The 26328-nt window shown below is 41.7% G+C and overlaps 1 protein-coding gene across 1 annotated transcript in view; it reads left to right on the top strand.

The window, feature by feature from the left end:
- LOC117388434 (cadherin-6-like) overlaps window positions 1-26328 on the top strand; it is a 151328-nt gene that overhangs the window by 78 nt on the left and 124922 nt on the right. The window contains exon 1 of the mRNA XM_033985978.2: window positions 1-20. This exon is cut by the window's left edge and continues 78 nt beyond it. The gene's annotated coding sequence lies outside the window, so the exon portion shown is untranslated. The remainder of the gene's footprint in view (window positions 21-26328) is intronic.

Raw genomic sequence — 26328 nt, 5'->3', positions numbered from 1 at the left:
GATAAACTTGGCGACCCGAGGTGAGTTTTTACGCGTTACAACTTGACTCACACATCGGCTCTTTGGTGCGTAGTGGCTCCGTGTTTTCTAAAGACTCGGTCTTGGGCAGTCCCGGTTCATCCTGCGCTGGCACGGCTCGCGCTCTCGCTGCTTCTTGACCGATCCTACTCCCGGTGAATCCCAACGAAACGAGCCCAAGAGCCGGCTCCGTTGAGGCTAAATACAGAGTGTGCAGGCTGGGCATGTACGTGTGGGGAAGTATTTTAACTTGCGATATTTGGTTTATTTATTTAAATAGTATTTGCAGTAGATTGTCTCACTTAAAACCCAAGTCCCTGTTTGACTTATACAGGGGCCGGAATCAAAACAGCCCTGAATGCACGCGTAATGATTAGTTTCCCGATCTTTGGATAACTTTTACGCACACATTTATCTGTTTGTCTTCGGTGTGAACTTTGCGACATCGAGCCACTGTTTATTTGAGGCTTTGAGTTCTTTGTCTCGGGCGCTTAATAAATAAATCTGCATTAAAGCCGCGCGCACACGTGCACATTCACTGCATCAAAACTAGGACTAAACCCCCGGATCTAAACCTGGACTAGACCAGAACTAAACCAGGATTCAAACAGGACCGAGCCAAGTCTACAGCGAGACTAAAATTCACCAAGTGTCAGAACTGATCCATTTCATGATTTGTTTGATCCGTGTGACTCTGATGTGTCCAGAGTCACTGTGAGGCTGGCGCATATGGGACAGGCGCGTCCGCACATTTTTGACGCTATCGTGAATCTGCATTGCGTTTCCCCACGCGCTCCTTCTCGTCTCCTTTTGGACTTTTCTCGGCCCAAACTTCCTCGTTGTGCCCACAGTGATGTGTTGTAGATGAATATTTGATGCGCTCCTTGGATTGTGCACAGCGCAGGTTTCCAGGTGCGAGAGGAGCGCGCTGATTGTCAGCTGTAATTTGGAGATTGGTCGTAAAGTTTTAGCTGTTCATTTGTTGCGCAGTGGATAGAGCTGCTGGCGTGAATAAGAAATGAATCAAATGGAGTTGTAAAGGAGTTGGATTAAAAGCAAAGTGCTGCTCGTGTCTGAAATGGAGACGGACTTTAAATCGTGACTTCTGAATGCGAGCAAGACTGAGATGGTCTAATATCTGCAAATCAGACGATAAAAAGCAAAGCACGTCATTGTATTTGAAAAGAACTGCTAATTTAAGACTCATTTAAGACTCATTTAAGACTCATTTAAGACTCCATGCATGTCTTAGTGTTACGCCCAAGTCCTGGTTTAGTCCTGGTTTAGTCCTGGTTTAGTCCTGGTTTGGGCCTAGGATTTCCTTGGTCTAGTTGGGACTTTTCTATTAGAATCAGATCATCACTGTTTTAAAACAAATTCCAGCCTAATTTGACCCCATTCCGTGCGGTTCTGATGTGAGTGCAGGTCTACTCTGTGTCTTAAGTCGGCCTGTCACGATCACACATTTAAGCACAGTATATTGTTACACAGAAATAATGCAATAAAGGATAAAATTGGAACTGCTTCAGTCACTGACACAAAGTAAAATAATCCCACTATATCTATGTTTAAATATTTTGTATCATTTAAAGGCCTGAGTTGCAGAATGGGCCGATAATTAGCCATAGAAGTGATACATTCTCCCCTCTACAGCTCAAATCTGACCTTATTACATTGAAATGGCAAAAACACCTCACTTTTGCAGAGAAATTGTACACAAGATAAACCCTGAGCCTAAGTCTCTTGTTCCAGCTTTCAGATATTGAACGATATGTCGATATGATCATTATCGTGACCAGCCTAAGTCTAAGTACTACACCACAGTCCTGCTTTAGTCCTGGTTTAGTCCTAGACATTTTATGGTGTAGTTTTGTTGTTTTCTTCTTTCATGGCACAAAATAATAATATTTTCTACAAATCTGGAATGAAAGTGATCATTTTGTATCATGATATTGTCTTATGACACATCTGTGGCGGTGCTGTGTCACACGAGTGCAGTCAGTTTGGGTTGTGTCCTGTCGGCTGTATTATCGTCCTTGTGTGTTTGACGGGTTCATTCTATTGTGGTCCACATGTGACATTATGTGATTTCTTTTTATTTATTTATTTTTTTCACTTTCTCTTAAAGGTGCTGTACCTGTTTTTTACTGTCTTAAAAACATGAAAAACAGAAGCAGTTCATTTTAAACGGTTTACAGAGACTCAGAGTTATTTCTCATTCTGCACATCCTAATGAACTCACTGTTTTACAAATCAAATCTGTGTTTCAACTGTCTTCATTTTAGCTGCCTCCATCTGTATTAAATATGATTGTTGTGTAGAATGTTGTGGTGTCGTCGAAACAGCGATGATCTTTGAGATTTTGCGGATTTCTGCAGAATCATTGAGTGAGGCACTAAACTCTGTTCATCTGAGGGGAAAGAAATGTCATTTTATTTGTAAATGATGGTGACTGATGAGCTCCTTCATTTCACATGTGTCAGTGAAATAAACAGATCTGACTGGACGGCCGTGTTTGGCTCTGCTCCAGATGTGTCGCGGGGAGTGGGGCTGTCCTGTGTAACACACGTCAGTCTGGACTTGAAAAGCTAAATACTTTTACACCTTGGCCTTGGTCTTACATTTTATAACTGTTCTGATTTTAGCACATAGAAAAGTTATGTAATAGTCCCTGCGCCCCCTTCTGGCAGCTCTGGGGAATGACAGATGAAGCATCATCAGAGTAGAGAGTTAGAAAGACATGATCCTGGTGAATGCCACATGAACTCTGAGATGGTGTGATGCGTTGTGTAATTAAGCGTTTGTAAGACGCAGATGATCTGAGTTTTAAAGATGTGGAAATTTAGTTTGTGGTTTAGACTGTAATGTCACAAACTGTGATGAGGTTGCACTGACTTATATTTGTGTGTTCAGATGTGTGCCAAACTAAACCTCACCACTCACACTTAATGTTTCGATCCGTTTAAACTGGACAGGAGCCAAGGTTACCAAACACCTGGGATTGGCATCAGCCAGGGTCAGAAGTATCGAAACTAGAGACTAATTTGAGCAGGTACCGAAATTAAAAAGTCCCATTCACGGCACAGAAATAAACGTGTCCTGAATAGCTTTAGAATGGTAATACTATACACAGTATTACTCTGTGTTGAAGTAAAATAAAAATCATTGGTATCACTCGTCACTGTCGTCTTTGACTTTGGAGCTGCCGGTGTGGGTCACCGTTGTGTTTTTGTTTGTTTTTTTGATTGGAGGTAGAGGTGAAATCAATAATATTGCAATTGTGTTTTGGAAATGTGCTTTTAGAATGGTATTTAGTATGAAGTTAAAACATTGTTTATAAACACGTCTTGAGTTCATGTTTAAAAGTGCAGAAGTGATGACCGTGTCACTTAAAAGTTTTTATTGTTGAAAAAGTGCTGTGTGACATCTTTGAACTCTACATGTATGACCCAGAGTCAGATTTTTGGGAAAAATTGCAAGTAAGCACAAAGTCATGGGCGGAGACAGGAGGTGGGTGAAAACAGAAATTTTCTGAGCTTTCAAGCTTCAAACGCAAGACAATACAGGATTAAACATCCTGAAACATGCAGGAATCAATCCAAACACAACTCTCAGCAAACCAATGAGAGGTGGGGCGTGACAAAGTACAAGTAGTAAAGCACTGTACTTAAGCATACATTTTAAGTATCTGTATTTTACTCAATTTTACACTGGACACTTTTTTCTTTTACTACACTACATTTTTTAACTTAACTGAAAAGTAAAAGTATTTTTTATTATACTTTGAGACCTGCTGAAAAGGCTGAGGGTTTATTTGTAACATGTTCATGGTTTGATTCAGTTCGATCCAGTTGTTTCTGTTGAACAAAATTCAGTTCAAATCTTTACCAAAATCACCACATTTGAAGCTTTAAAGACTATTGCTTTTTACTCTTTAAGAACATTTAAGCAGCTACTTTAATACGTTTACTTAAGTAGATTCTTTTTACTTTTACTTTTATTTGAGTTTTGTTTTTTTTGTTTTTTTCAGTTTTTTTTTTTTGCTGTACTTTACTTAACCAAATTGAGTACCATATTTTCCGGACTATAATTACCACTTTTTTTCATAGTTTGGCTGGGGGTGTGACTTATATACAGATGCAATTTATATGTGAAATATATGTTTTTTTCTTCATTATTATGCATTTTTTTGGCTGGTGTGATTTATACTCCAGAAAATACGGTACTTCTTCCACCACTGAAGCTAATGAGCGATCACAGTTATAACATGGTAATAAGCTCAAAGTCCATTTTACACAATATGTCCCCTTTAAAATATCATCTGCATATCATTATGGCAAAAAAAAAAAACACATCGATCCTCCTTTTTGTCCATATCACCACCCTTACCTGTACGCACTGCTCTTGGCTGCTCTTCTCTCTTTTGGCACCGGAGAGCGCTGTTGTGGGTCACGGTTTGAAGTTGACATGAAAGAGCCACAGTCAGATCTGAGAATGATCAAAGTGGAACAGGAGAGGAAAGGTGCATGAATAATGAAGCGCTCTGCAAACAGACCTCCCCTGAGCCACAGAGGCAGCACCAGCACTAACACCAGTACAAGCACCAGCAACACCAGAAGCACGTGCACAAGCACCAGCACGAGCCCCAGCACAAGCACCTGCACCTGCACCTGCACCTGCACCAGCACAAGCACCTGCACCTGCTCCAGCACAAGCACCAGCAACACCAAGCACCAGCACAAGCCCCAGCACAAGCACAAGCACCTGCACCAGCACCAGCACCAGCACAAGCACCAGCACAAGCACCAGCACCTGCACCAGCACCAGCACCAGCACAAGCACCAGCACAAGCACCAGCACCTGCTCCAGCACAAGCACCAGCAACACCAAGCACCTGCACCTGCACCTGCACCAGCACAAGCACCTGCACCTGCTCCAGCACAAGCACCAGCAACACCAAGCACCAGCACAAGCCCCAGCACAAGCACAAGCACCTGCACCAGCACCAGCACCAGCACAAGCACCAGCACAAGCACCAGCACCTGCACCAGCACCAGCACCAGCACAAGCACCAGCACAAGCACCAGCACCTGCTCCAGCACAAGCACCAGCAACACCAAGCACCTGCACCTGCACCTGCATCAGCACAAGCACCAGCACCTGCACCAGCACAAGCACCAGCACAAAAAGCTTTAAAAGCCTTAAAGAGGGGCTGCTCGCACATAACAAATTTAGATCACCATGTTTCCTTTTATTGTTTTGAAAATTATATATTCACCCAAATCAACGTATTAACCTGTTGAATAAGTTTTGCTTTCGAATGTAATGCTCTGAATATTCTTTGCTCTCCACGCTAAGTCATCCCCCTTCAGAGCACTATCACGACACAGTGTGGAGCAGACAGAGCTTTCTCCAGAGCAGGCCTCAAACTGTGGACCTCTCTCCCTCTGAGCATTAGAACGGCTACGTCTGCATAGAGCTTCAAATCTTTGATAAAACCACACTTTATTGCGTTTGCTTTTTATCAGAGTCTGAACTGACATCGTGTTTTTTCCCGTGTTTCATTGTACCACAGTTTTGTCTGAATTTGCTCATTGTTCTGTGACATTACATGTGGATTTATTGTGGAGTAGCTGTTCCATATGCTGCATCCCACTAATGAAACTACTGCACATCGTGTCAGCTTTGTGAAGTTGTAGTGTACAGTGTTTATCAGGCCTTTGTATATTTATGAAGAATTGTTGTATGGGAGCATGGGCAATGTAGGCTTGTGGGCGGAGCATTGTACAGGAGCCCAGGGGAGATCACTAAATTACTCAGACATGCATGGATGACACTTAAAACCTCTTCAGGCATGTTTTTGTGAAAGAACAACATATAACAGTGCTAGTGCAGACTCATTGAGTGAATTCGGGAGGTTCTTTCACGTGAGGCCTGTCCATAAACTGAGGATGACACACACCTGTATGTGTCTCTATCTGCAGGTTAAGGATCTGGACACAGGCTCAGCTGTGTTGGACCTTTTTAAAACTGAGCACAGGCTGCACACAGGTCCTGTCAACATAATTACATAACATAATTAAAAGTCTGTTTATGTTTATATCATTCACACTGAAGCACATTTGTATTTGTTTTGCCGTATGGCTATAGTTATAGTTTAACTTAATCATGTGTATAAGTGACATGGCCTATTATACTGCTCTATATAAAACACAACACTACATTAGCATATTAGCATTGCATGAACAATCATTTGAACACTACAGAACACAGGCCCATATAAATGATGCCATGTAAACCCAGGCTTCATTGCTATCTCGGTGATTGCTAACCCGCTGGTTGCTAACTCGTTGGTTGCTAACTCTTTGCTTCATTTTCAAAGCTATATAGGCAACACACAAAATGAGAGCTGTGTTTTGCTTGATGTCCTGTAATGCTATATTATAAGGACTATGTAAGTTTTCTGGTGGAGTGTCTGCCACCTGCTGGTTTCCATGGAGATGTTAAAGCTTTGCCCGGAATATATTGCGTTCACATGATAGAATTTGATGATGTCATGATTTCAGATGGAGGGCAGGGGCCTAAATAACTCTATAAAACTCTATACAACCCTTTAGTGCGCTTCAGTGAAGGTGCAGCGGTCGACCCAAACTCACTCTCTCAGAACTACTTTGAACATTTTCTAATGACGATTTTGAACGTCATCATTATAGCAGCATCATGTAGGTTGCCCGGGTGAAGCATTTGACCCATCAGCCCTTCTGCATTTTTAGCATATCATGACCAGGTGCTGCTAAAGCTAAATGGGCCTGTGGAGGTTTTTAGTTTAAAGGTTTGGGGGTACTTTTCTATGAGTGAAGCTTGTTTCAAAGGCCTGTGAAGATGGAGTCATCAGTACTTCACTGCAGGCTCACGGTCACAGCTCAAACACACAAGAAAAATATATTTATTCATCCCCACTTTAGGCCTGGGATTTTGTTACTTAAGTAAAAGCACAGACACTGGAGCAAAAAATACTCAAGTAAAAGAAAAAAATCTACTCAAGTAAAAGTATGAAAGTACCTGTTTAACACTGTAATGAAAGAGAAAAAGTAAAAGTATTTCTCGCAGATTTTAAGTCTTATAAAGCTTCAAAGGGGGTGATTTTGATACAGATTTGTTTTAGAGAGGATTTTGTTCAACAGAAACAATTTAATCTATCATTTTTTTCTGTTTTTATTTGTATATTTGTGTTTTGCTCAAATTATGAACAAGTTCAAAATAAACTGTCAGACTTTTCAGCAGGTCTCACAATAATAAAAATACTTAAAAAAACAAACACTTTTTCAGTTCAAAAATGCAGTAGAAAGTATCGATACTGCTCTCATATATACTGAAGTAAAATTAAAAAGTATCCACAAATTTACTTAAGTAAATTACCTAAAATACCTCAAATGTATACTTAAGTACAGCACTTTACTACTTTAACTCTGTCACATTCCACCACTAGTAATGTTGACAATACTCTCCTGTTTTGTTTTTTATGTGTTTTTTTATTTATTTTTTGTTTTTATTTTGCTGACTTTCTTCAGACTACTTTCTGTCAGTCTGTCTGAAGTGTGTCTGTAAATGTCGTTGGTGGAGGTTCAAGTATTGGACAAAGTGTAAACAAACTGAATGTAAGCACTAAAGACTTATGTGAGTACTTTGAGCAGCTGAAGTACTTTTGAATGTGCTGTATAAACACACTTGAACTGAACTGAACAAAAGAGCAGAAGCATCACATCGGATTCTGTTTGTGGTGTTTTTAATTCACTCTTTATGGAAACTCCAACACCTCTCCAGCCACATTCACACATCTCAACCATAGACCAGACATGTCAGACTCAGGCCCACAGGCCAAATTTGGCCCTCGATATAAACATATTTGGCCCACGAGATCATATCAAATATGTATAAGAGCTGGCCCGCACCAGTGTACTGCATGCACCTCTAACACTACGAATCCCAGAATGTTTTGCAAATGTGTTGGCGCCTGCCCCCACCACTTCTGTTGATACTCATTAACATCGGCTACCTATTTTGGCCCTCTGTGAATTTGACACCCCAGCCATAGACTGTACATACAAGCGGACTGAAAGAGTGTGACGTCACCCGTATGTCAGTCAAACCTGTTGCTAACATTACCGGGAGTGAACTCGGGGGAAGAAGGTGCCTGATTTGTCTGTTATTAATGTTCATATCTTTATTTAGAGACATAATAGTGAAATCAGTTACAGATAGAGGGTCTACAGTTTTTCAATGTAAAGTGAATTGGAGCCGATGGAGCCGGAGAGCGCAGATGGTCACCTCCTGTTTGGAACACGGTGGCTAGCAGGTTAGCTATGCCCATTTATAAATACATTCTATAGTTTAAACAGTCGAGCGACGTCTGTGCCTAATAATGCAGATATCATGGCAGATCAGTTTAAAATCATTTTGCTAAAGCCTTGGTCCGTCCGCCCTCCTGTCGTGTGTTGGTTTAGCCCCGTGTCTGTGCTGCGCTGAGGGGCAGAGTGTGACCTTTAACCCCTGACCCCTCTCCATCTCATTACATTATGTGCCCTCCAGATGTGCCTGGTCTTCCACAGAGGGTCCACTTCAGCATCTGCGCCCGCTCACGTCATCAGCAGAGAGAAAGAGAGAAAAGAGAGGGGGAGAGGAGGGATAGAGGGAGTCTGAGGGAGGGGCAGAGAGAGAGCAAGGAGAGATAGAGCGAGAGAGAGGATGGAGGGAGAGGGGCATTGAAGAGAGAGCGAGGGAGGGGGTGTGAGAGAGAGAAAGAGAGACAGAGATAAGGGTGAGAGAGAGGGAGGGAGAGAGTGAGGAGTGTGAGAAACGGTGGGACAGAGGAAGGAGAGCGAAAGAGAGACAAAAAGTAAAAGGAGAGGGAGAGAGGAACATTGGGAGAGAAAGTGAAAGGAAGATAGGAGGAAGAGAGAGAGGGGAAATTGAGAGGAGGGTGGGGGGAGTGAGGAGAGAGCAAGAATGGAGGGTCTGGGTTAATATAGATGACATGTATGATCCTCTTGGGGGCGCTGAAAGGAAATATTGCTGCTGGGAGATTCATAAACAGGGTCAGAGATGATTTGTGTTAAATCCACCAGGAGCATTAGAATTAGAAAGAAGACGTTTTCATGGCTCCATCACATACTGAACAAGTGTTAAAGGGGCATTATGTAACTTTTCTGGTAGAGGGTACACCACCCGCTTGTCTCCATGACGATGCTGTTACATTGCTTTGGGCCTGGAATGATTCACCTTATCTCTCTTGCATGTATTTCAGCACAGTGTGTTTTTTTTAATAACAACACTTTTTATACAAACTACATTCTAAATGTAGAGAGTGTGTGTGTGTGTGTGTGGGGGTGTGTGTGTGTGTGTGTGTGTAGATATATAGATACACACACACACTACATTGTAAATGTTGTGTGTGGGGGTGTGTGTGTGTGTGTGTGTAAGTGGGTGTGTGTGTAGATATATAGATATACACACACACACACACACCCCCACACACAAACACACACACACACACACACACACACACACTGAGCCTTTTAGAGTCAAATCAAAGAAGCCTGTGGTTGATTCATATTTGTATATATTGTATATGTATTTGTACATACTTTCTCTCTTTCCCACTCTGTCTTTTTCACTCTCTGCCTCTCTGTTCTGTCAGAGTTTGGTGGTGACTTTCTCTATTTTTTCTATCTTTTTAATTTCACATAATTTAATACTGTTGTCCCTCACCTTTCGCGGTCTCACTGTTTCGCAGATTTTTTTTTTGTGTGCAATTTTGCATGATTTTTTTTTACAGTGTATGAACGTGCATTTTGTTCTGTGGCTAAAGGACTGTAGACCATTGTCAGTCTCTGTGCCGTGTCTCCTGTACAGTACAGAATGTGTTCAGCCAGTTTTACGTAAATGTTGGATCGCAGTGTGACTCTGAAGTGCTGTATGTTTGCAAGTTTTCTCCCCGACAAAACCCACAATGTCGATGAAACGACAAAACCCACAATTGACATTGTGGGTTCTGCACCGACAAATTTCAGAAACACTTTGGACTTAAACGTTTCTCTACACAGAGATGCACCTCTGTGGATACCACTGCGGCAAAGACACGAGAACAACACATTTAAAGAGATTATCGAGGAAGAGGGATATAATATACAAAGATTTGAACTCTGAGAGTGTTTAAACAAGAGAGAAATGTGAGAAAATGTTAATGCCTGTGTGAGAAAAGTGTATAAAGTGTGCGGTGAGGGGTTTTACAGTTGCAAAACATGTATAATAATTGCAAAAAATTAAGCTGATTTCGCCTATTGCGGGTTATTTTTAGAACGTAACCCCCGCAAAAAAACAGGGACGACTGTATTGTTAATAATTTCCTATGTTACAAAGTGCTGTCTTTTCCTGTAGATTTTTCTCTCCAAACAGCCAAAGAAGCATCTATAAAGTACAATCTTCTGGTGTCTCTATGCAGAGTCAAAGTAGTGATAGAAAGAAATAGATTACATCAGATGCCCTTCCATTCAGTTTGAGACTCATAGTAAAAGTGTTGTATTGTCTTGAGCGCTCTGTTTAAGTTTGACAAACTATTTTTGGGTACATAAATCTGAAGTTTTCCTCCTCCTTATATAACATACTTATACTTCATGGACTCCTGTGTAATACATGTCAAAGAGGATTGACTAAAGCTAATGCCATTTCAAAATTACTTCATAGCGCCCCCTGCTGTGCCCTTAGAACAGCCCAGTCTAATGAGAACCATCCAGTCCCATAACGACTGTGTCCTAATCAGTCTAATATCACAGGAGACCAGCGTCATGCCCCCTGCTGGGGCTGCGGTACGTCTACAGTTCATTCTGCACAGTTGGAGGCCAGTTTCACCTCTGCTCTGAAGGTCAGGTGCACTTTGGATTAAACCTCTGCTGACTGAGCCGTGCTGGAGACAAGACACGAGAAAACTGTGTAATTACGCACACACGTCGTTAGTTTAGGATTATTCAAAGCAAATTATTTCCATTTTTAGATCAACACAGCCCATTAATATAAGCTAGGATACAACTCACCATTATTTTACTGTCAAAAGATAATTTCTGTTGTGAATTTAGATTTTTTTTAGACATTTTTAACCAAAACATGCACAACAGGTCAAATCCTCCAGCTGAGATAGTCCTGACCAAGACCAGCTCAGGATCTGGAGGTGGGTCACACTCATAGACTCTATATATAAATGGACATATCTAACCTTTTAGCCGCCACGTTCCAAATAGGAAGCGATCATGTGCATGCTTCCAGCTCCATCGACTCTGAATCCAGTTCACTTTCTGTTGAAAAATTGTGGCCCCTCTCTTTATAACTGCTGCTGTCAGACTCGTCATTTTGGTCTTAAATGTTCGTATTCTTTACATGGTCCTGTGTTTTTTATTTCGCAATTGTGTCTGTAAATCAAGATATGAACATTAATAACAGACAAATCAGATGCCTTCTTTCCCCGAGGTAGCTCCTGCTAGCGTCAGCAACAGGTCTGATTTACAACATTGTTAAGCAACCGCTTCCTGGTAAACCAGCAGTGCGGATGTGGACGGCCATCACCTTCAACACCTTCGCTCCGGATTGGCTCTTTGGTTGCTATGATACTCATAGAAGGAATTTCAAATATGGAACTGGGATCCAGATTGCCCCATATAACTGCTAACTTCATTTGACTACGGCCCAATGCTCCCTTGGTCCACTTCTTTATACAGCCTGTGGTCCCACTGCTCCTGACAGGTTTAACCCAGAGATGCTGAAGGATGGGTCAAATGCAGAGGACCTCTGACCTATGACTTGGCCTGTAGAAATAGATAAATTGTTAAATGTTAAGTTAAATGCCATACTGTGGAACATTCTAAGCAAACCAGAGACAAGTCGATTGCAGGTCTTTCAGAACAATATGTAAATATCTCCAGCTGCTTTGTGACAGAAGAAGACGATGCTGCAGAAGTCTAAGTGTATGTGAACCAGGACAAGCGGCTTACACAGATGAGTCGGACTTTGAGCTTTGAGCTAAGACCTGAGCCTGAATCACTTTTACACCGCTCAGATTTCATACCACAGTGGTCCTGATGTTTGTCTGTAATTCCCATTGTCACAACAGGGAGACGGGTTGTTTTAAATGGGGCTGAAGCTGCTCAAGTGAAACCAGAGACGAGATTTCAGTGGCATTCTTGAATCTTCTTACAAATTGCAGTAGTAGGCGGGACAAAGGCTACATTTGTGCCACTTTTGAATGAAGGCTTCTATCTTTCTACTTTCTCTTGTCTCTCCTCATCCCTCTATTCTCTGGCTAGCTCAAGATCTGGAGATGGGTCCCACAGCTCCTAACAGGTTTAACCAGAGACACTGAAGGATGGGTCAAATGCAAAGGAAAAATCTCCCTAGGCGGACAGTAAACCTTACCCTTACCTTGTCACCCCTCTCTCCTCTTCACTCTCTTCTTCCCAGACTGGATGGCATTGTTAATGGTTTGAAGCTGGGGCAGGACGTTAGCTCAGGTACACTGGGATAACGGGTTCCACGGGCCCTGTAGCGGAGGTCTAAGCAGAGACAGAGGAGGATCCGTAGACGTGGCTGCTGACGAGTGCTGTGTTTGAAAACGACATGAGCTGAGAGTGCAGTTTGGTGACAGGAACTTAGCTGCTCTGCTTCGGTGTCAGCGGAGGAAACGCTAGCAAGAACGAAATACAGCCTGAAGAAGCAGCAGCTGTGTTTGTGTGTATGACAGGTCATGCTCATATTGTAAACTAATTCAAATAGGCCAGGGAAGTGTCAAGTGTCTTGCCAAATGACATAATGGTAATATTTGTAATGCAAGATGTGGGTGAAGTGGGGAGAAAAAGATTACAGAGCAGATTTTTTTTTTTTTTTTTTTTTTTGTATACAGTGGTCCCACGTTTATTGTGGAGGTTAAGTTCTAAAAATAACCAGTAGGCGAAATCTGTGAAGTAGTCAGTTTTATTTTTTACAATTCTATATGTTTTGCAGCTGTAAAACCCCTCACCACACACTTTATACACTTTTCTCAGACAGGCATTAACATTTTCTCACATTTCTCTCTTGTTTAAACACTCTCAAAGTTCAAACCTTCATATATCATATCCCTCTTCCTCAATGATCACTTTAAATGTGTTGTTCATGTGTCTCTGCTCCAGTGGTATCCTCGGAGGCGCCTCTCCGTACAGAGAAGCACTTAAATTCAAAGATTTTCTGAAATTTGTCAGTGCAGAATGTTTTCATCAACATTGTGGGTTTTGTCGGTGAGAAAACTTGCAAACATACAGCACTTCAGAGTCACACTGTGATCCAGCATTTATGTAAATTTGTCTGAATACATTCTGTACTGTACAGGAGACACGGTACGTTCCTTAGCCAATGAGGACAGATTCTTATTTGAGCTTCTTCTAGCTTGTTTCCATGGAAATGTTTGTTCTGTTGACTATAATATTCCACAATATGGCATAAAACGTATCTATCTCCATGGAGAATGTTCCAAAGTATGGTTTCTTTCTATTACCATGGAATCAGGTAATGTGTAAGCTCAAAGATTACACAGTGCTGCTTTAAAATAGTCACATGGAGTGATATTGGACACATTTTGCCAGTTTTAAACCTCATAGCTAAAATGTCTGTGGAAGGACAGTGTATTTCCTAAACTGTAGTAGTAATCGATGTAACTACCCCAAGGTGTTCCGCTGAGATTGGACTCAAAATGAATTCTCTGAGTTCGATTTGTGAGTGAGGAAACAATAATGTGCTAACAGCCGAACGCGCGACGCCAGATCAGTATCAGGAAGTAATCATGGCTGCATAGCTCCAGGCTGCACACCGTTACATGGAGAATTATACAGACAACCGTAAACCGGGGTCAGAGGTCAACTCCATAAATATATTACACCTGTTAATAATATTTTCACATTTAAATGTCACCTTGCTGGGATTTTCCAATAACATTTGAATAACTTTTCAAACTTTGACAGCAGATGTGCGCAATGGCAACATTTAAACCAGTTTAAATGAATCATGTACTTTTATGGAGCATTTTATTTGTATTGTAAATTGCATTGCCTATTTACAGCTATTCCTCAGGTTGGTGGTTTGATCCCAGTTCTAACCTGCGCTTACTGTTGTTGTGTTGTGCTGAACACTTAAACCTCATGATGATGTATTTTGGCCTTTAAACATGATCTTGAGTATCTTTACTCATAGTAAACACACATCATTTGGCATCGCCAATTTAAAGGTCCTATATTACGCAAAACTGACTCTTGTGAGCTTTAAACCATGTTATAATCTCCTCAAAAACAGATCTGGTGTTGTGCTTTGTTTCATCCACAGATCTTTAAGTAACACTTTATTATTACTCTGTCTACATCTCCAAAGCTCAAAATGCTCTGTTCCACCTTGTGATGTCATGAAGTGGTAGTTTTCAGGTTAACAGCTCTTTTAGTTCAGTAAAGACTGTTGATTTCAAGGTTGAAATAATCCAAATGATTCTAGTGAAGGTGTATGGAGTTTAAAATCACAGTGGAGCACTTTCTGTATTAGCACATGATGACATCACAAGGTGAAACAGTGTTTTCAGTTTGAGAGAAGAACTCAGCCTAAATATGCAGGATTTGTGTGTTAAACATGTGTGAATGAAACAAAACACAACTCCAGGTCTGTTTGTGATGAGGAAACAAGATTAGAACAGATCAGAAAATAGAGTCATATGAGCTCAACCCAACTGTGATTTAAAAAAAAAAAAAAAATTATGGACTTGGCTAAATACTGCCGTTGTGTCCTTGGGCAAGACACTTAACCCACCTCTCCTGTGTCTGTGTACTCTGGTGTATGAATGTGTCTGTGAAAGTGTGAGTTTTGTCTTGATTTAAAGTCCTTTGAGCCTTGAAGGTTTAAAAACACTCTATAAAAATGTGACCACGAAACAGACAATATATTACAACATTACGTACATTACATTGCTCAAAAGCTCAAAAGCTCAAATACGAAATGTTGGTCTTGAATAACATGTTGGCATTTATCCATGTATATTCCTCTTTTCCTTGGGCGATTTGCAGCTGGTCTGACGGTAGTTTGACAGAGTGTTGATGAGTCCGACAGCAGAGGAGCACAGACAGCTGCTATCCACCGGCTCTGCTCGGACACATGTCGGTAGAAGACCCCTCAGGCCTGACTCTGGTCCTCCATGTACTCGCTAGAGAGAGGAGAGGAAAACGCTAAACTCTGAGAGGAGAAGAGAGCGGACATGACAGTGTGCTAATGAGAGAACTGAGGAGCACGGAGGAGAGACGGAAAACCAGAGTCGGACTTAAACAGCGCACAGCTAATACTCACTATGATATGACCAGAGGGGAACAGGGGATTTGGAGGATTAGAGGAGGGATGAATGGAGAGAAAGGAGTGAGGGAGGGAGAGTAAACACAGAGGGAAGAAGGGAGTAGAGGGAGGGAGATAGGGAGAGAGGGAGCGAGAGGGGGAGAGGTCGGGGGTAAGAATGAGGGAGGGAAAAAGGAAGTAGAGAGAGGGAGGGAAAGAGGTGGGGGTAAGAGGGAGGGAACAGCGGGATGGAGGGAGGGGAAGAGAGGTGGTGGGGTAAGAGAGGGAGGGAAGAAGGGAGCAGTGGGACAGAGGGAGGGAGAGGAGAGGTGGGGGATAAGAGAGAGGGAGACAGGGAGGGAGAGAGGAAGAGGTGGGACGTAAGAGAGAGGGAGGTAAGAAGGGAGCAGAGGGAGGGTAAGAGGGAGAGAGCAGAGGGATGGAGGGAGAGAGGGAGGGACAGGAGGAGAGGTGGTGGGGTAAGAGAGGGACAGGAGAAGGGAGCAGAGGGACAGAGGGAGGGAGAGGAGAGGTGGGGGGTAAGAGAGAGGGGGAAACAGGGAGGGACAGAGGGAGGGAGAGAGGAAAAGGTGGGGGGTAAGAGAGAGGGAGGGAAGAAGGGGGTAGAGGGAGGGAGAGGAGGAGAGGTGGGGGGTAAGAGAGAGGGAGACAGGGAGGGAGAGAGGAAGAGGTGGGACGTAAGAGAGAGGGAGGGAAGAAGGGAGTAGAGGGAGAGAAAGAGGTGGGGGGTAAGAGGGAGGGAGCAGAGGAATGGAGGGAGAGAGGGAGGGACAGGAGGAGAGGTGGTGGGGTAAGAGAGGGACAGGAGAAGGGAGCAGACGGACAGAGAGAGGGAGAGGAGAGGTGGGGGGTAAGAGAGAGGGGGAAACAGGGAGGGACAGAGGGAGGAAGAGAGGAAAAGGTGGGGGGTAAGAGAGAGGGAGGGAAGAAGGGGGTAGAGGGAGGGAGAGGAGGAGAGGTGGGGGGTAAAAGAGAGGGAGGGAAGAAGGGAGCACAGGGAGAGAGGAAGGGAGAGGGGAGTAAGAGAGGAAGGGAGGGATGGATGGAAGAAGAGAGGAGAGGGAAGGAAGGTGAGGAGGCTAAGAGAGATGGAGAGAAAGGTTTTGAAAGAGGGATGAAGGGAAGGAGGAACAGAGAAGAAAAGAGCATGGAGCAACAGAGAGAAAGAGAGAAGGAGGGAGAAAGAGAGAGAGAGAAAGGGAGCGATTTGTTTATTTGTTTATTTATTAGGATCCCCATTAGGAAGTGCGTCTTCCTGGGTCCTTTGATGTGATCAGCGGGAACAGTATATGACGGGGTTTGGAAGATTAGAGGAGGAAGCTGAAAATAGAGAAGGAAGGGAAGGACAGAGGAGAGAGAGAGGGAAGGGAGGGAGAAAGATGGAGCAAGGGAAGTGGAAGGGAAGAAGTGGAGAAAGAAAAGTGGTAAAAACAACTGCTGGAAATAGAGAGCAAGGGAGAGAAGATGAAAGAGAGGGACAGAGAAAGGGGGCAAAACAGGAAAGAGAAAGGGAGTGAAAGAGAGAAAGGTATGGAAAGAGAGAAGGGGCAAGACAGGAGAGAAAAAACAGAGAGACACAAAGAGAAAGCAGAGATGGGAGATGGAGGATAGAGAGACTGGTTAACTCCAGCTGTCACTCATTCAGAGCCTTACAGAGGTGGACCAATAGGACGAGTGTGAAAAAAATGGTGTGTGTTTGAGCAGACAGCTGCATTAAAGCTACAGTATGTATCTTTCTGGATATGAAACGTTGCCTGCATGGTTCTATGGAAATGTTAAAACCATACGTCAGAACATTCTCCATAGAGATAGATATATTTTATGCCATACTGTGGCAAATAACCAAAGGAACAACATTTCTATGGAAACAAGCAGAAGGAGTCTCTCCTCCAGGCCAAATAAGAGTCAGGTTTGTGGAGATGTGAGCTCCCTCACTGGAAGGACACATGTTTTCTCTATTATTCGGTGCAATAAACACAACCAAAATGACAAAAAACATGGGTATTTTTTGGCTAAAAAGTTACACAGTGTGGATATAAATGAATAGAAAATCTGTGAAATGGCAGATTGTGACAGGGCTAAGGTCACATGTTCAACACCGTACTGCCCACACCACCTCGCACGGCTCTACAATCCCCCAACACAACATCTCCTCAGAGCGTCTGGGGAGCAGTGTCTGAGTGGTGTGGTTGTGCAGTAGCACACAGTAATGATGCATATTTTACCCTGCACACACACACACACACACACACACACAGTCACACATATACATATACATATATATATATATATACACACACATGGAGCTGTCAGCTGGAGCAGTGGGTGGTGCATTCACTGACACTTAACTGTCGGACACCACAGTGCTGCCTCTGCCCAAACATCTGTGTGCTGTTACATGTGGGTTTGGGTCTGTATGTCAGCACATCACATCTCAAAGTTATTATTGTGACAAGAAACAAAGGAATTTAAACAAAGTAAAATGTCTATTGAAAAAAATAAAAATAAAAATTATATATATATATATATATATATATATATATATATATATATATATATATATATATATATATATATATATATATATATATATATATATATATATATATATATAGCCAAGAGCCAAGAACTTATTGTGTTATAACAATCTGCATTTGAAGAATACTGCTCCCATCTGTATTAAATATGATTGTCCTGTAGAATGTGATGAGGTCATCTGAAAACAGACATAGATTATTCAAGCTTGTTTATTTTAAACAGTTTGTAGTGGTATAAAGTTATTCCTTATACATTCAGAGCATCCTAATTTAATCACCACGATGAGTACTTTTCACTACTATCAGAGAACAGTGCGGAGTTTTACCATGATAGTAATGCTAATAACACCTAGCATGCTTACACACCCTTCCTGATTCTTCATCAATAATACGTTTTATAATTAGATAGCATGCGGGATACTTGTTTTGACCTCAGAGCTGCTTATACAATATATCTGCACTGGGCAAGATGCATTTTGCTCAAATACATGGAAAAAATTGGATACCGGCCCTTTAAGAAATGTGCCTGTTGTTAGATTATTCAGCTCTATAAGTGTAAATCTATTCAACATTTCTTCGATTCTAAGGAATAGATTCAATATTCTGATACGATACCACAATGATTATAAAAACACTCTTTCTTTAGATAATATACTGTGATTTTCCACATTAAATGTAGTACTTTGTGTTCTATTCCCATGTGTGTTATATGTGTGTAATCCCTCAATGTGTATAGGTTCATTGTGGTCCATGAGTGTATACTAGTCTATGTGTCTTATGTGTCTTATGTGTCTTATACTTGCGAAACAGAGAAACATCATTATACAACATATAGAGAGACATCATTATAAACATAATCATTTCTGTCCTGTGAAGAGGGGGGAATCAGTATCTACTTTCGATACAATTTAAGATTTTTTATACTTTTACAAACGTACTCACCAGTGAAGTTGTTCTTTAGTTCTGTCTTACGGTGTCTGCTCTCTTCTCCTTTGTAAACCTGCTTTGTGTATTGTCCCATTGTTCCTCTATATTCCTCCATCACTTCAGTCTTTCCTCTCACCCAAACCTAACCATGTACATGGGAGATATGTATTCCCAGGGGAAGAGCACAACGCTAGCCCTAATAAGTGCTCCTCTGCTACTGTACCAACTGACAAATACCAAACATCCAGCCAAACCTGTCAAATGTCCAGAAAAGGTCATCTGGAGAGGGAGGGGTGAGACAGAAATGTACCCAGCCCCCTGAGCCGTGCCAATTAGGAGCCAACACCGCTGTCCGTCAAAAACAAATGGGAGAGAGACATAGCATTGGCCCCGCTAGCATCCCTGCGGGGTGGCAGCCTCGGACGCCCTCCCTGTAGCGTCGGTATATACACTTTGACAGTTCCTCCGAAAAGACAAAACTGCTTTGGGATGACAGAAGACAGAAGACAGTGGAAGTGGTGATGTTCTTGGACTCGTCTCACCCTGTGCGATCGCGCTCAGGGGAGACCCAAAAGTACCAAACTCAGTAACGCCAAGTGAAGGGAAGGATATGTGAGAACTGACAAATGAGAAAGAAATACAAAAATAACTTCAGAAATGTGAAAATGTGAGTGTTTTAAATGTTAAATCTGATATATATTTTTAAAGAGGGGGTATTATGCAAATTTGACTTTTTGGAGCCATATAACCATAGACTCAAGTGTGTAACCTTTAACAGCAGAAGAGCCATGTTGGCCCATTTCAAACCAAATGAAAGTCAGAAAGAGCCAAGAGACCAAGTGATAAACAGATTAATTTCACAGGAGTAAGTCGCCTGTTTGCAGCTGTTATTACATTATGAAGACTATGTAACATTTTGTTTTTATGAACCTCGTGGACTTATTTGGTGTTTTTAGAAGGTCTGAGGGTTTTGAGCAAATTATATGTAATTTCTTGCATTCTGGTGTGTTTTATGTGTCAAATTTACTCTACAAAATTATCATTGTTCTTTCCAATTTTATGCATGGGATTTGTTCAGTATGCCCCCATTTTTTTTCTTAAAGTGCAAAGAGCCACTCTGGAGCCTTTAAAGAGACGCATGTGGCTCTTTAGAGAGTGGTTGCAGACCTCCTGAGCATTAATGACAAATCAGGCACCTTCTTTCACCGAGGTCACGGGAAGGAGTGAGAAGGGGCGTTACCGTCAACAGCCTCACTCCAGATTGGCTCCAATTCCAAATATGGATTTCCACTCCAAATGTGCCCCTATTACTGCTAGCCTCGATGAGCTTCATTTGACTGAAGCTGAACGCTGTGGGTGACGTCACACTCACTTAGTCCACTTCTTTATACAGTCTATGGATATGTATGAAGAAGTCATCATAAACATTCCTGAAGTGGTTTTAGATGTTATCCACGCATGTTTGTGTCTGTAATGTCTGTCTATAAGATCTCTCCTACGTACCCCGTGCTCCCACACAATCACTTCACAAATATACAAAACCATGATACAAAACAATGCACTACAACTTCACAAATCTGATGTGATGTGCAGTTTTATTAGTTGGATGCAGTCTGACTGTGTTGTGATAGCGCTCTGAAGGGGGAGTGACATAACACAGAGAGCAAAGGAAGGCGGGGGGCGGCTCAGAGTGATAAAATGAAGCTGAAACTTATTAAACATCTTCAGTATGTTCAATCTGCCCCTTGTCTCCGCCCACAGCTCTCTACTTCCTAGTTATTATCCGACATATATGTGTAAGTATGTGTTGGTGAAGTGCCACTATCAGGAGGCCGATCAGTTCCACAGTTTTGAACAAAATTCTTGTTTCTATTAGGCAGTTTCAGATCAATAACAATTTTATATCAATATACAATTTCAAATAGTGATCGATGTTTGTTATAGTTTATCTTTAAACATCAGAAAAAAAACACGAGGTTAGGATGGTGAAATCTGACCATCCATCCAGGGGTTTCAGATGGATGAAACAGTTAGGCCTGTTGCCATACTGACCTGCAACTTCAAGCAAAATATTATATCTTTTGAATGGTGAAATGTCCTCAAAATGTCGCCTATAAACAGGAAGCTCAAAGCCCTGAATATTGTAAAGTAAGGGACCCAAACCAAACTGTATAAAATGCATTTAAAATTTGATTCAAACTTTGCTCTTAAAGCCGCATTATGTTTGTTCAGAAATCCCTTTGGCAGCGACTGGCCGGTACTGCTGCACTTTGAGGCACTTTTCCAAACACAATACAATCTATGACTTATTATTTTTACTGTAAGGCTGCTTCTATATTTCATTCTAATTGTGTAACTCTGTTGTATTGTCCACCAGGGCTACTTTAGCTGTATCCTCCACATTCATAACACTTTGCTGATCCTCCAGGACCATGCCTGAGAGAAGAGAGAAGGACTAACGCCAACACAAATACAAAAGATGAATACTTACCTCCACCTGATCCTTGACAAAAAGAGTTTGAGCTGAATCTATTTTTTCCATATTTTACATGTATTTGAGTAACGCAATTCTTGTTGGACTAAAGCGGACATGGACAAACTACAGCCCAGAGGCCACACACGGCCCTTTGGGCTTATTAATCCGGCCTGCCGAACATGAATAAAATTATATTAAAACTGGTAAGTGTAAACCTTGTTCAAAGTTTTTCTGCTGTGTTTATTTAACTGAATAAATTAATTTAATAAATTAATTATTAATTTAATGAATGCATTTGGAAAACAATTTGTACAATAAACCTTGCATATTCATGCTTTACTACATGATACAGGCCAAATCTCTGATGTAATATATACACATAAATGTCCTGGCCCAGCCCCTCTGTCAAATTTTAGAACCCATTGTGGCCCATGTGTCAAAACGTTTGCCCACCTCTAGACTAAAGTCATGTGCTGCCTTTTCGTTCGACAAAGAAGGGGGCGTGGCAAAAACTCTCAAAACTATATCTGATCCTAACTGCACTCACAATACTACACCTGCAGAGAGTTCATGCAACGACTATTTATGCAGAAAAAAGTTTTAGAAAATCATGAGCAAAATTTTTCTTATCCAAGGCCGGGTCGTGGGGCCAGCAGTCTAAATAGGGACTCGCAGACACCTCCTCCAGCTACTCCGGTGGGACCCCAAGACATTCCCAGACCAGCCGAGAGACATAGTCCCTCCAGCATGTTCTGGGTCTTCATATGTAAATACAAAACATACCAAATTTTCAGCTCACTCTCTTTTCCTGTTCTTCTTCTGCTATTGTCAGGGTCAGCCCACCCCAAAAGCAGACAAAGCAGCTGGCCACCAGAGGGCCCCACAGAGCCCATACATTTATATTGACAGTAATATAATATAGTATATATATTTTTGTTGGACACAGGGCTTGTGTGTTTACAGCAGCCTAAATATCCCTTTAAAACATTTCCATTTGTTTTATATCTATAGTAGCAAAATATCTACTGCTGCTATTTGTTTTGAGTCGTGCAGAGGTGAGGGCAGCTCTGTGTTTACACCGGTACAAGGACCCGACATAATGTAAATGTAAGACCACTGTCGCCAACTGGAACACATTAAAATCCACAAGATTCCACATTTAAAAATGTCTAGTATTTTTAAAATCTTGACCCCCCTTATGTGTCTGTGTACTGTTCTTGTGACTATGATACCTGTGACATTCTGGATGTTTTCAGTCTGATGTTGGTCATATAAATACAAATAGAGCAGTGTCATAATGTTGTCAAATGTGAAGCATCAATAGCTGAGCCAGGAGGCATCCACTCCTGGGGGCCACAAAGACAAATTCAGCATAGGACCCCCTGAAAGCTAGGGCCGGCCCTGGCTGTTGTCCCATATAAATCCTTATCATCTAAATGTAATGGTTAGACTAATGCACATATTGGTTGACTGAGGCTCCATCGACTGGTTCCTTGACTAAAGTCTGAAGGACCACAGCTCTACTGATGTGTGCTGTTGGGTTGTTTTATGCAGGTCATGTTTGCACCAGTCCTTCTGTGCTTTGTTATTGAATCCACTCATTCTAATGGGATGGGACCTATCCAAGCCAAACTGCGGTTATGGTCTGCCTGCGGTGCCGTGCGAGAAAGTAGAATTCATTGTTGGCACAGATGCCTGAGGACTTTCTTTGAAATGGAGAGATTGCATTAAACATTCCATTTGTATTAATTATTTTGCGTTTCTCATTAGCACACGAGCTATGGGAGCAGGGCTTAAATCTGCCGTGATGTTAGAGACCTGGGTTTAAGCCTGGAGCAGTTTGAGCGACCCAAGATGCACTGAAGAAATGATACTGCTATACAAACTAGGGCTGTCAAAGTATCAAAAAACAGATAGAACTAGTATCAAAACTAGATACTCATTTAAGAAGGTGGCTCACTGATAGGACAGAAATGAGCCTTCCCTGAATATGTTTATAATGATGTCTCTCTGTATCTTACACCCATGTACACCCATGGACCACTATGAACCTACTGCACACTGACGGATTACACACATAAAACACACAGGAAGAACACAAAATACCAACATTTAATGTGGCATATCACATTATATTGTCTAAAGAAAGAATGTTTTTATTGTCATTGTCATGTCAGAATTGAGTCTATTCCTTAGTATCAAAATCAAGTTTGAAATTTTAGTACCATGACAACGCTAGTGCGAACAAGCGTTATGTCTTGGCCAAAAAAATCTATATTTTGTGAACTTTTACAAAATTGCAAGCTCCAAAAATACTTGAATGCATATTTTTGGTGCAGTGCTTAGCACACACGCCACACAGCACTATGGCTCCAGGTTCGAGTCCCGGGCCTTTAGAGTGTGTTTGGTGTAGTTTAGTGAGGACATGTTAAGTAGTGGGCAGTGACTCCTGTGTCTATGATAAACAATGGGCTTTGTCTGGAGCTGAAAGGAGGCATAATCCAGCCCCTTTGACCTTTGACCTACACATAACATACTGTATAGCATATGTTCTAATGCTAATACTCCAGAATGATGAAAGCTGGAACAAGGGATCTTGAGATGTTTATGTGAGACTTTTTTTTTGTAATAGTGGGGAGAGGCCATAATTGAAATGCATGTCTCTGTGAACCTTGTGGTGAGATGCTAGCACTTTGTTTTTGATATGTCATATAAAATTCTTACAAATTCAGCAACTACTCTGTACATTTAAACCAGAAAATAAACTTGATCCAGCTCAGGGTCAGATCGATGAAGTGCCTGATGTTTTCTTAACTACAAAAATAGTATTTTCAAATATCGTTTCCTTCTACAGTGTCACTGTGCAATATATGACTCGAGAAGGAGCACACACGTGAATGAACAACAATGTCAAGAGGAGCACAAGCTAACATGCTAGCATCCCCCAGCCTCCGACCTGCTGTAGAGACATGCCTCATAAATAATGGACACGAGCAGCAACATCTGTCATCCTGTGTCAGGACCGGCAGGAGCTGACAGGGGCAGATAGGAGCAGCGAGGGGCAGAGAGGAGCGGAGAGGGGCAGACAGGAGCAGACAGGAGCAGGCAGGAGCAGTGAGGGGCAGACAGGAGCAGACAGGTGCAGTGAGGGGCAGACAGGAGCAGACAGATGCAGACAGGGGCAAACAGGGGCAAACAGGTGCAGAGAGGGCAGCTCGTCAGACAGAGAGCTCACTAGTACATACAGAACATAACAACCCTAGGAAAGGGGAGCGAGGAGCAGGCGGAGAGCCCGGTGAAGACAATGGACTGTGAAGTGTGAACATTCATCATATGAGAGCACTCATAAGTCATGCTGCCAAACAAATATTTAAGCATATTTATATTTAGTGTCATTTTTAGATGTAAATGGATTCATAACATGATAACAGGACTGTAAATGAGTTGTACTTATGTATTTTGTTTCTAGTAGGGATAGTCAATATATCAGTTCCAAATGGAAGATATTGTCCCAGAATAATCAGACTCAAGAGGAACTATTGAAATAGAGACATTAGGCTAAAATGTGGCTGTATGTTTTACACAAACATGTGACGGGTGAAATCTGGGATGTCTTAGGGACACTAATACAGATACTTTAACATTAAACATCATTTTCAAATCAGTTCTTTATTATGCAGATAATACAACTGTTTGAATAATAAGAATCATAATCATAATTTAAAAAGCAGAAGAAGATGGATAGATTTTTTGTTTTGATTCTTCAACTCTCCAAGCCAAATAAGCTCTTCACTTTGGGTTGGCACATTCTAAAACCATTTTGCAGTAAATTTAAAAGGACTTGATGATCAAAATTCTCTCCCAAAATCTCAACATCTGATCTAAAATAAATCAGCGACTGGATTCTGTGCTTTCAAATGTGGCATATAGTCAACGTATATACCAAGCCAACAGGAAGGGCATCCGGCTTAATTACCAGACAACCGGTCCTTATGCCGGATTGGCGTCTCTCCAGAGGTCAAAGGTTAGACTCCCAGTAGCAGGTGGAGAGGCTGTTTAGTGGAAACATAAGAGGGACAGCTTTAAGCAGCTCTAAATGTGAACCAGGTTAGAGTCAGACTGAAGTGGGCCCTGACTCCCCTGTGTACAGCTAACAATAGTCTTTGTGTCTGCACCGTGTATTTACCAGCGTCAGATGCCTTTTCAAACCTCATTAGTTTTGCTCAGGCTGATGGTGAAATTGTGTGTTTTCATACTAAGGAATAGCCTCGATACTCAATACCAATTCCGATACAACCATGATGATAATAAAAAACTCTTTCTTTAGACAATAGAATGTGATTTTCCACATTAAATGTTGGTACTTTGTGTTCTATTCTCATGTGTGTTATACGTGTGTAATCCCTCAGTGTGCACTAGGTTCATAGTGGTCCATGGGTGTATACTAGTCTATGTGTCTTAAACTTGTGAAAGATACAAAGAGACATCATTATAAACATATTCAAGAAAGGATCATTTCTGTCCTGTGAATGGTATCTAGTTTTGATATTTTATTATCCAATAGTATGTGATTTTTGAAACCTTTGACAACCTCTAAGCTAAAAACTGAATCAAACGAGTCTTAAATGACTACTGTGCCATTAGCCCAGAACTGAACCAGGACCAACCAGGACTAAACCAGGACTAAACCAGGACTAAACCAGGACTGAAACAGGACTAAACCAGGACTGAAACAGGACTAAACCAGGACTGAAACAGGACTAAACCAGGGCTAAACCAGGACTGAACCAGGACTAAACCAGGACTAAACCAGGACTGAACCAGGACTAAACCGGGACTAAACCAGGACTGAACCAGGACTGAACCAGGACTAAACCAGGACTAAGCCAGTATCATAAGTATCTAGTTTTGATTCTAGTTTCAGTATTGATTAGTACCTAATTTTCAAACCTTTTGTCAACAGTAATT

Source organism: Periophthalmus magnuspinnatus, chromosome 20, assembly GCF_009829125.3.
Source record: "Periophthalmus magnuspinnatus isolate fPerMag1 chromosome 20, fPerMag1.2.pri, whole genome shotgun sequence".
In the NCBI taxonomy this organism is placed as follows: domain Eukaryota; kingdom Metazoa; phylum Chordata; class Actinopteri; order Gobiiformes; family Gobiidae; genus Periophthalmus; species Periophthalmus magnuspinnatus.
This window is presented reverse-complemented; position numbering and strand designations above follow the sequence as displayed.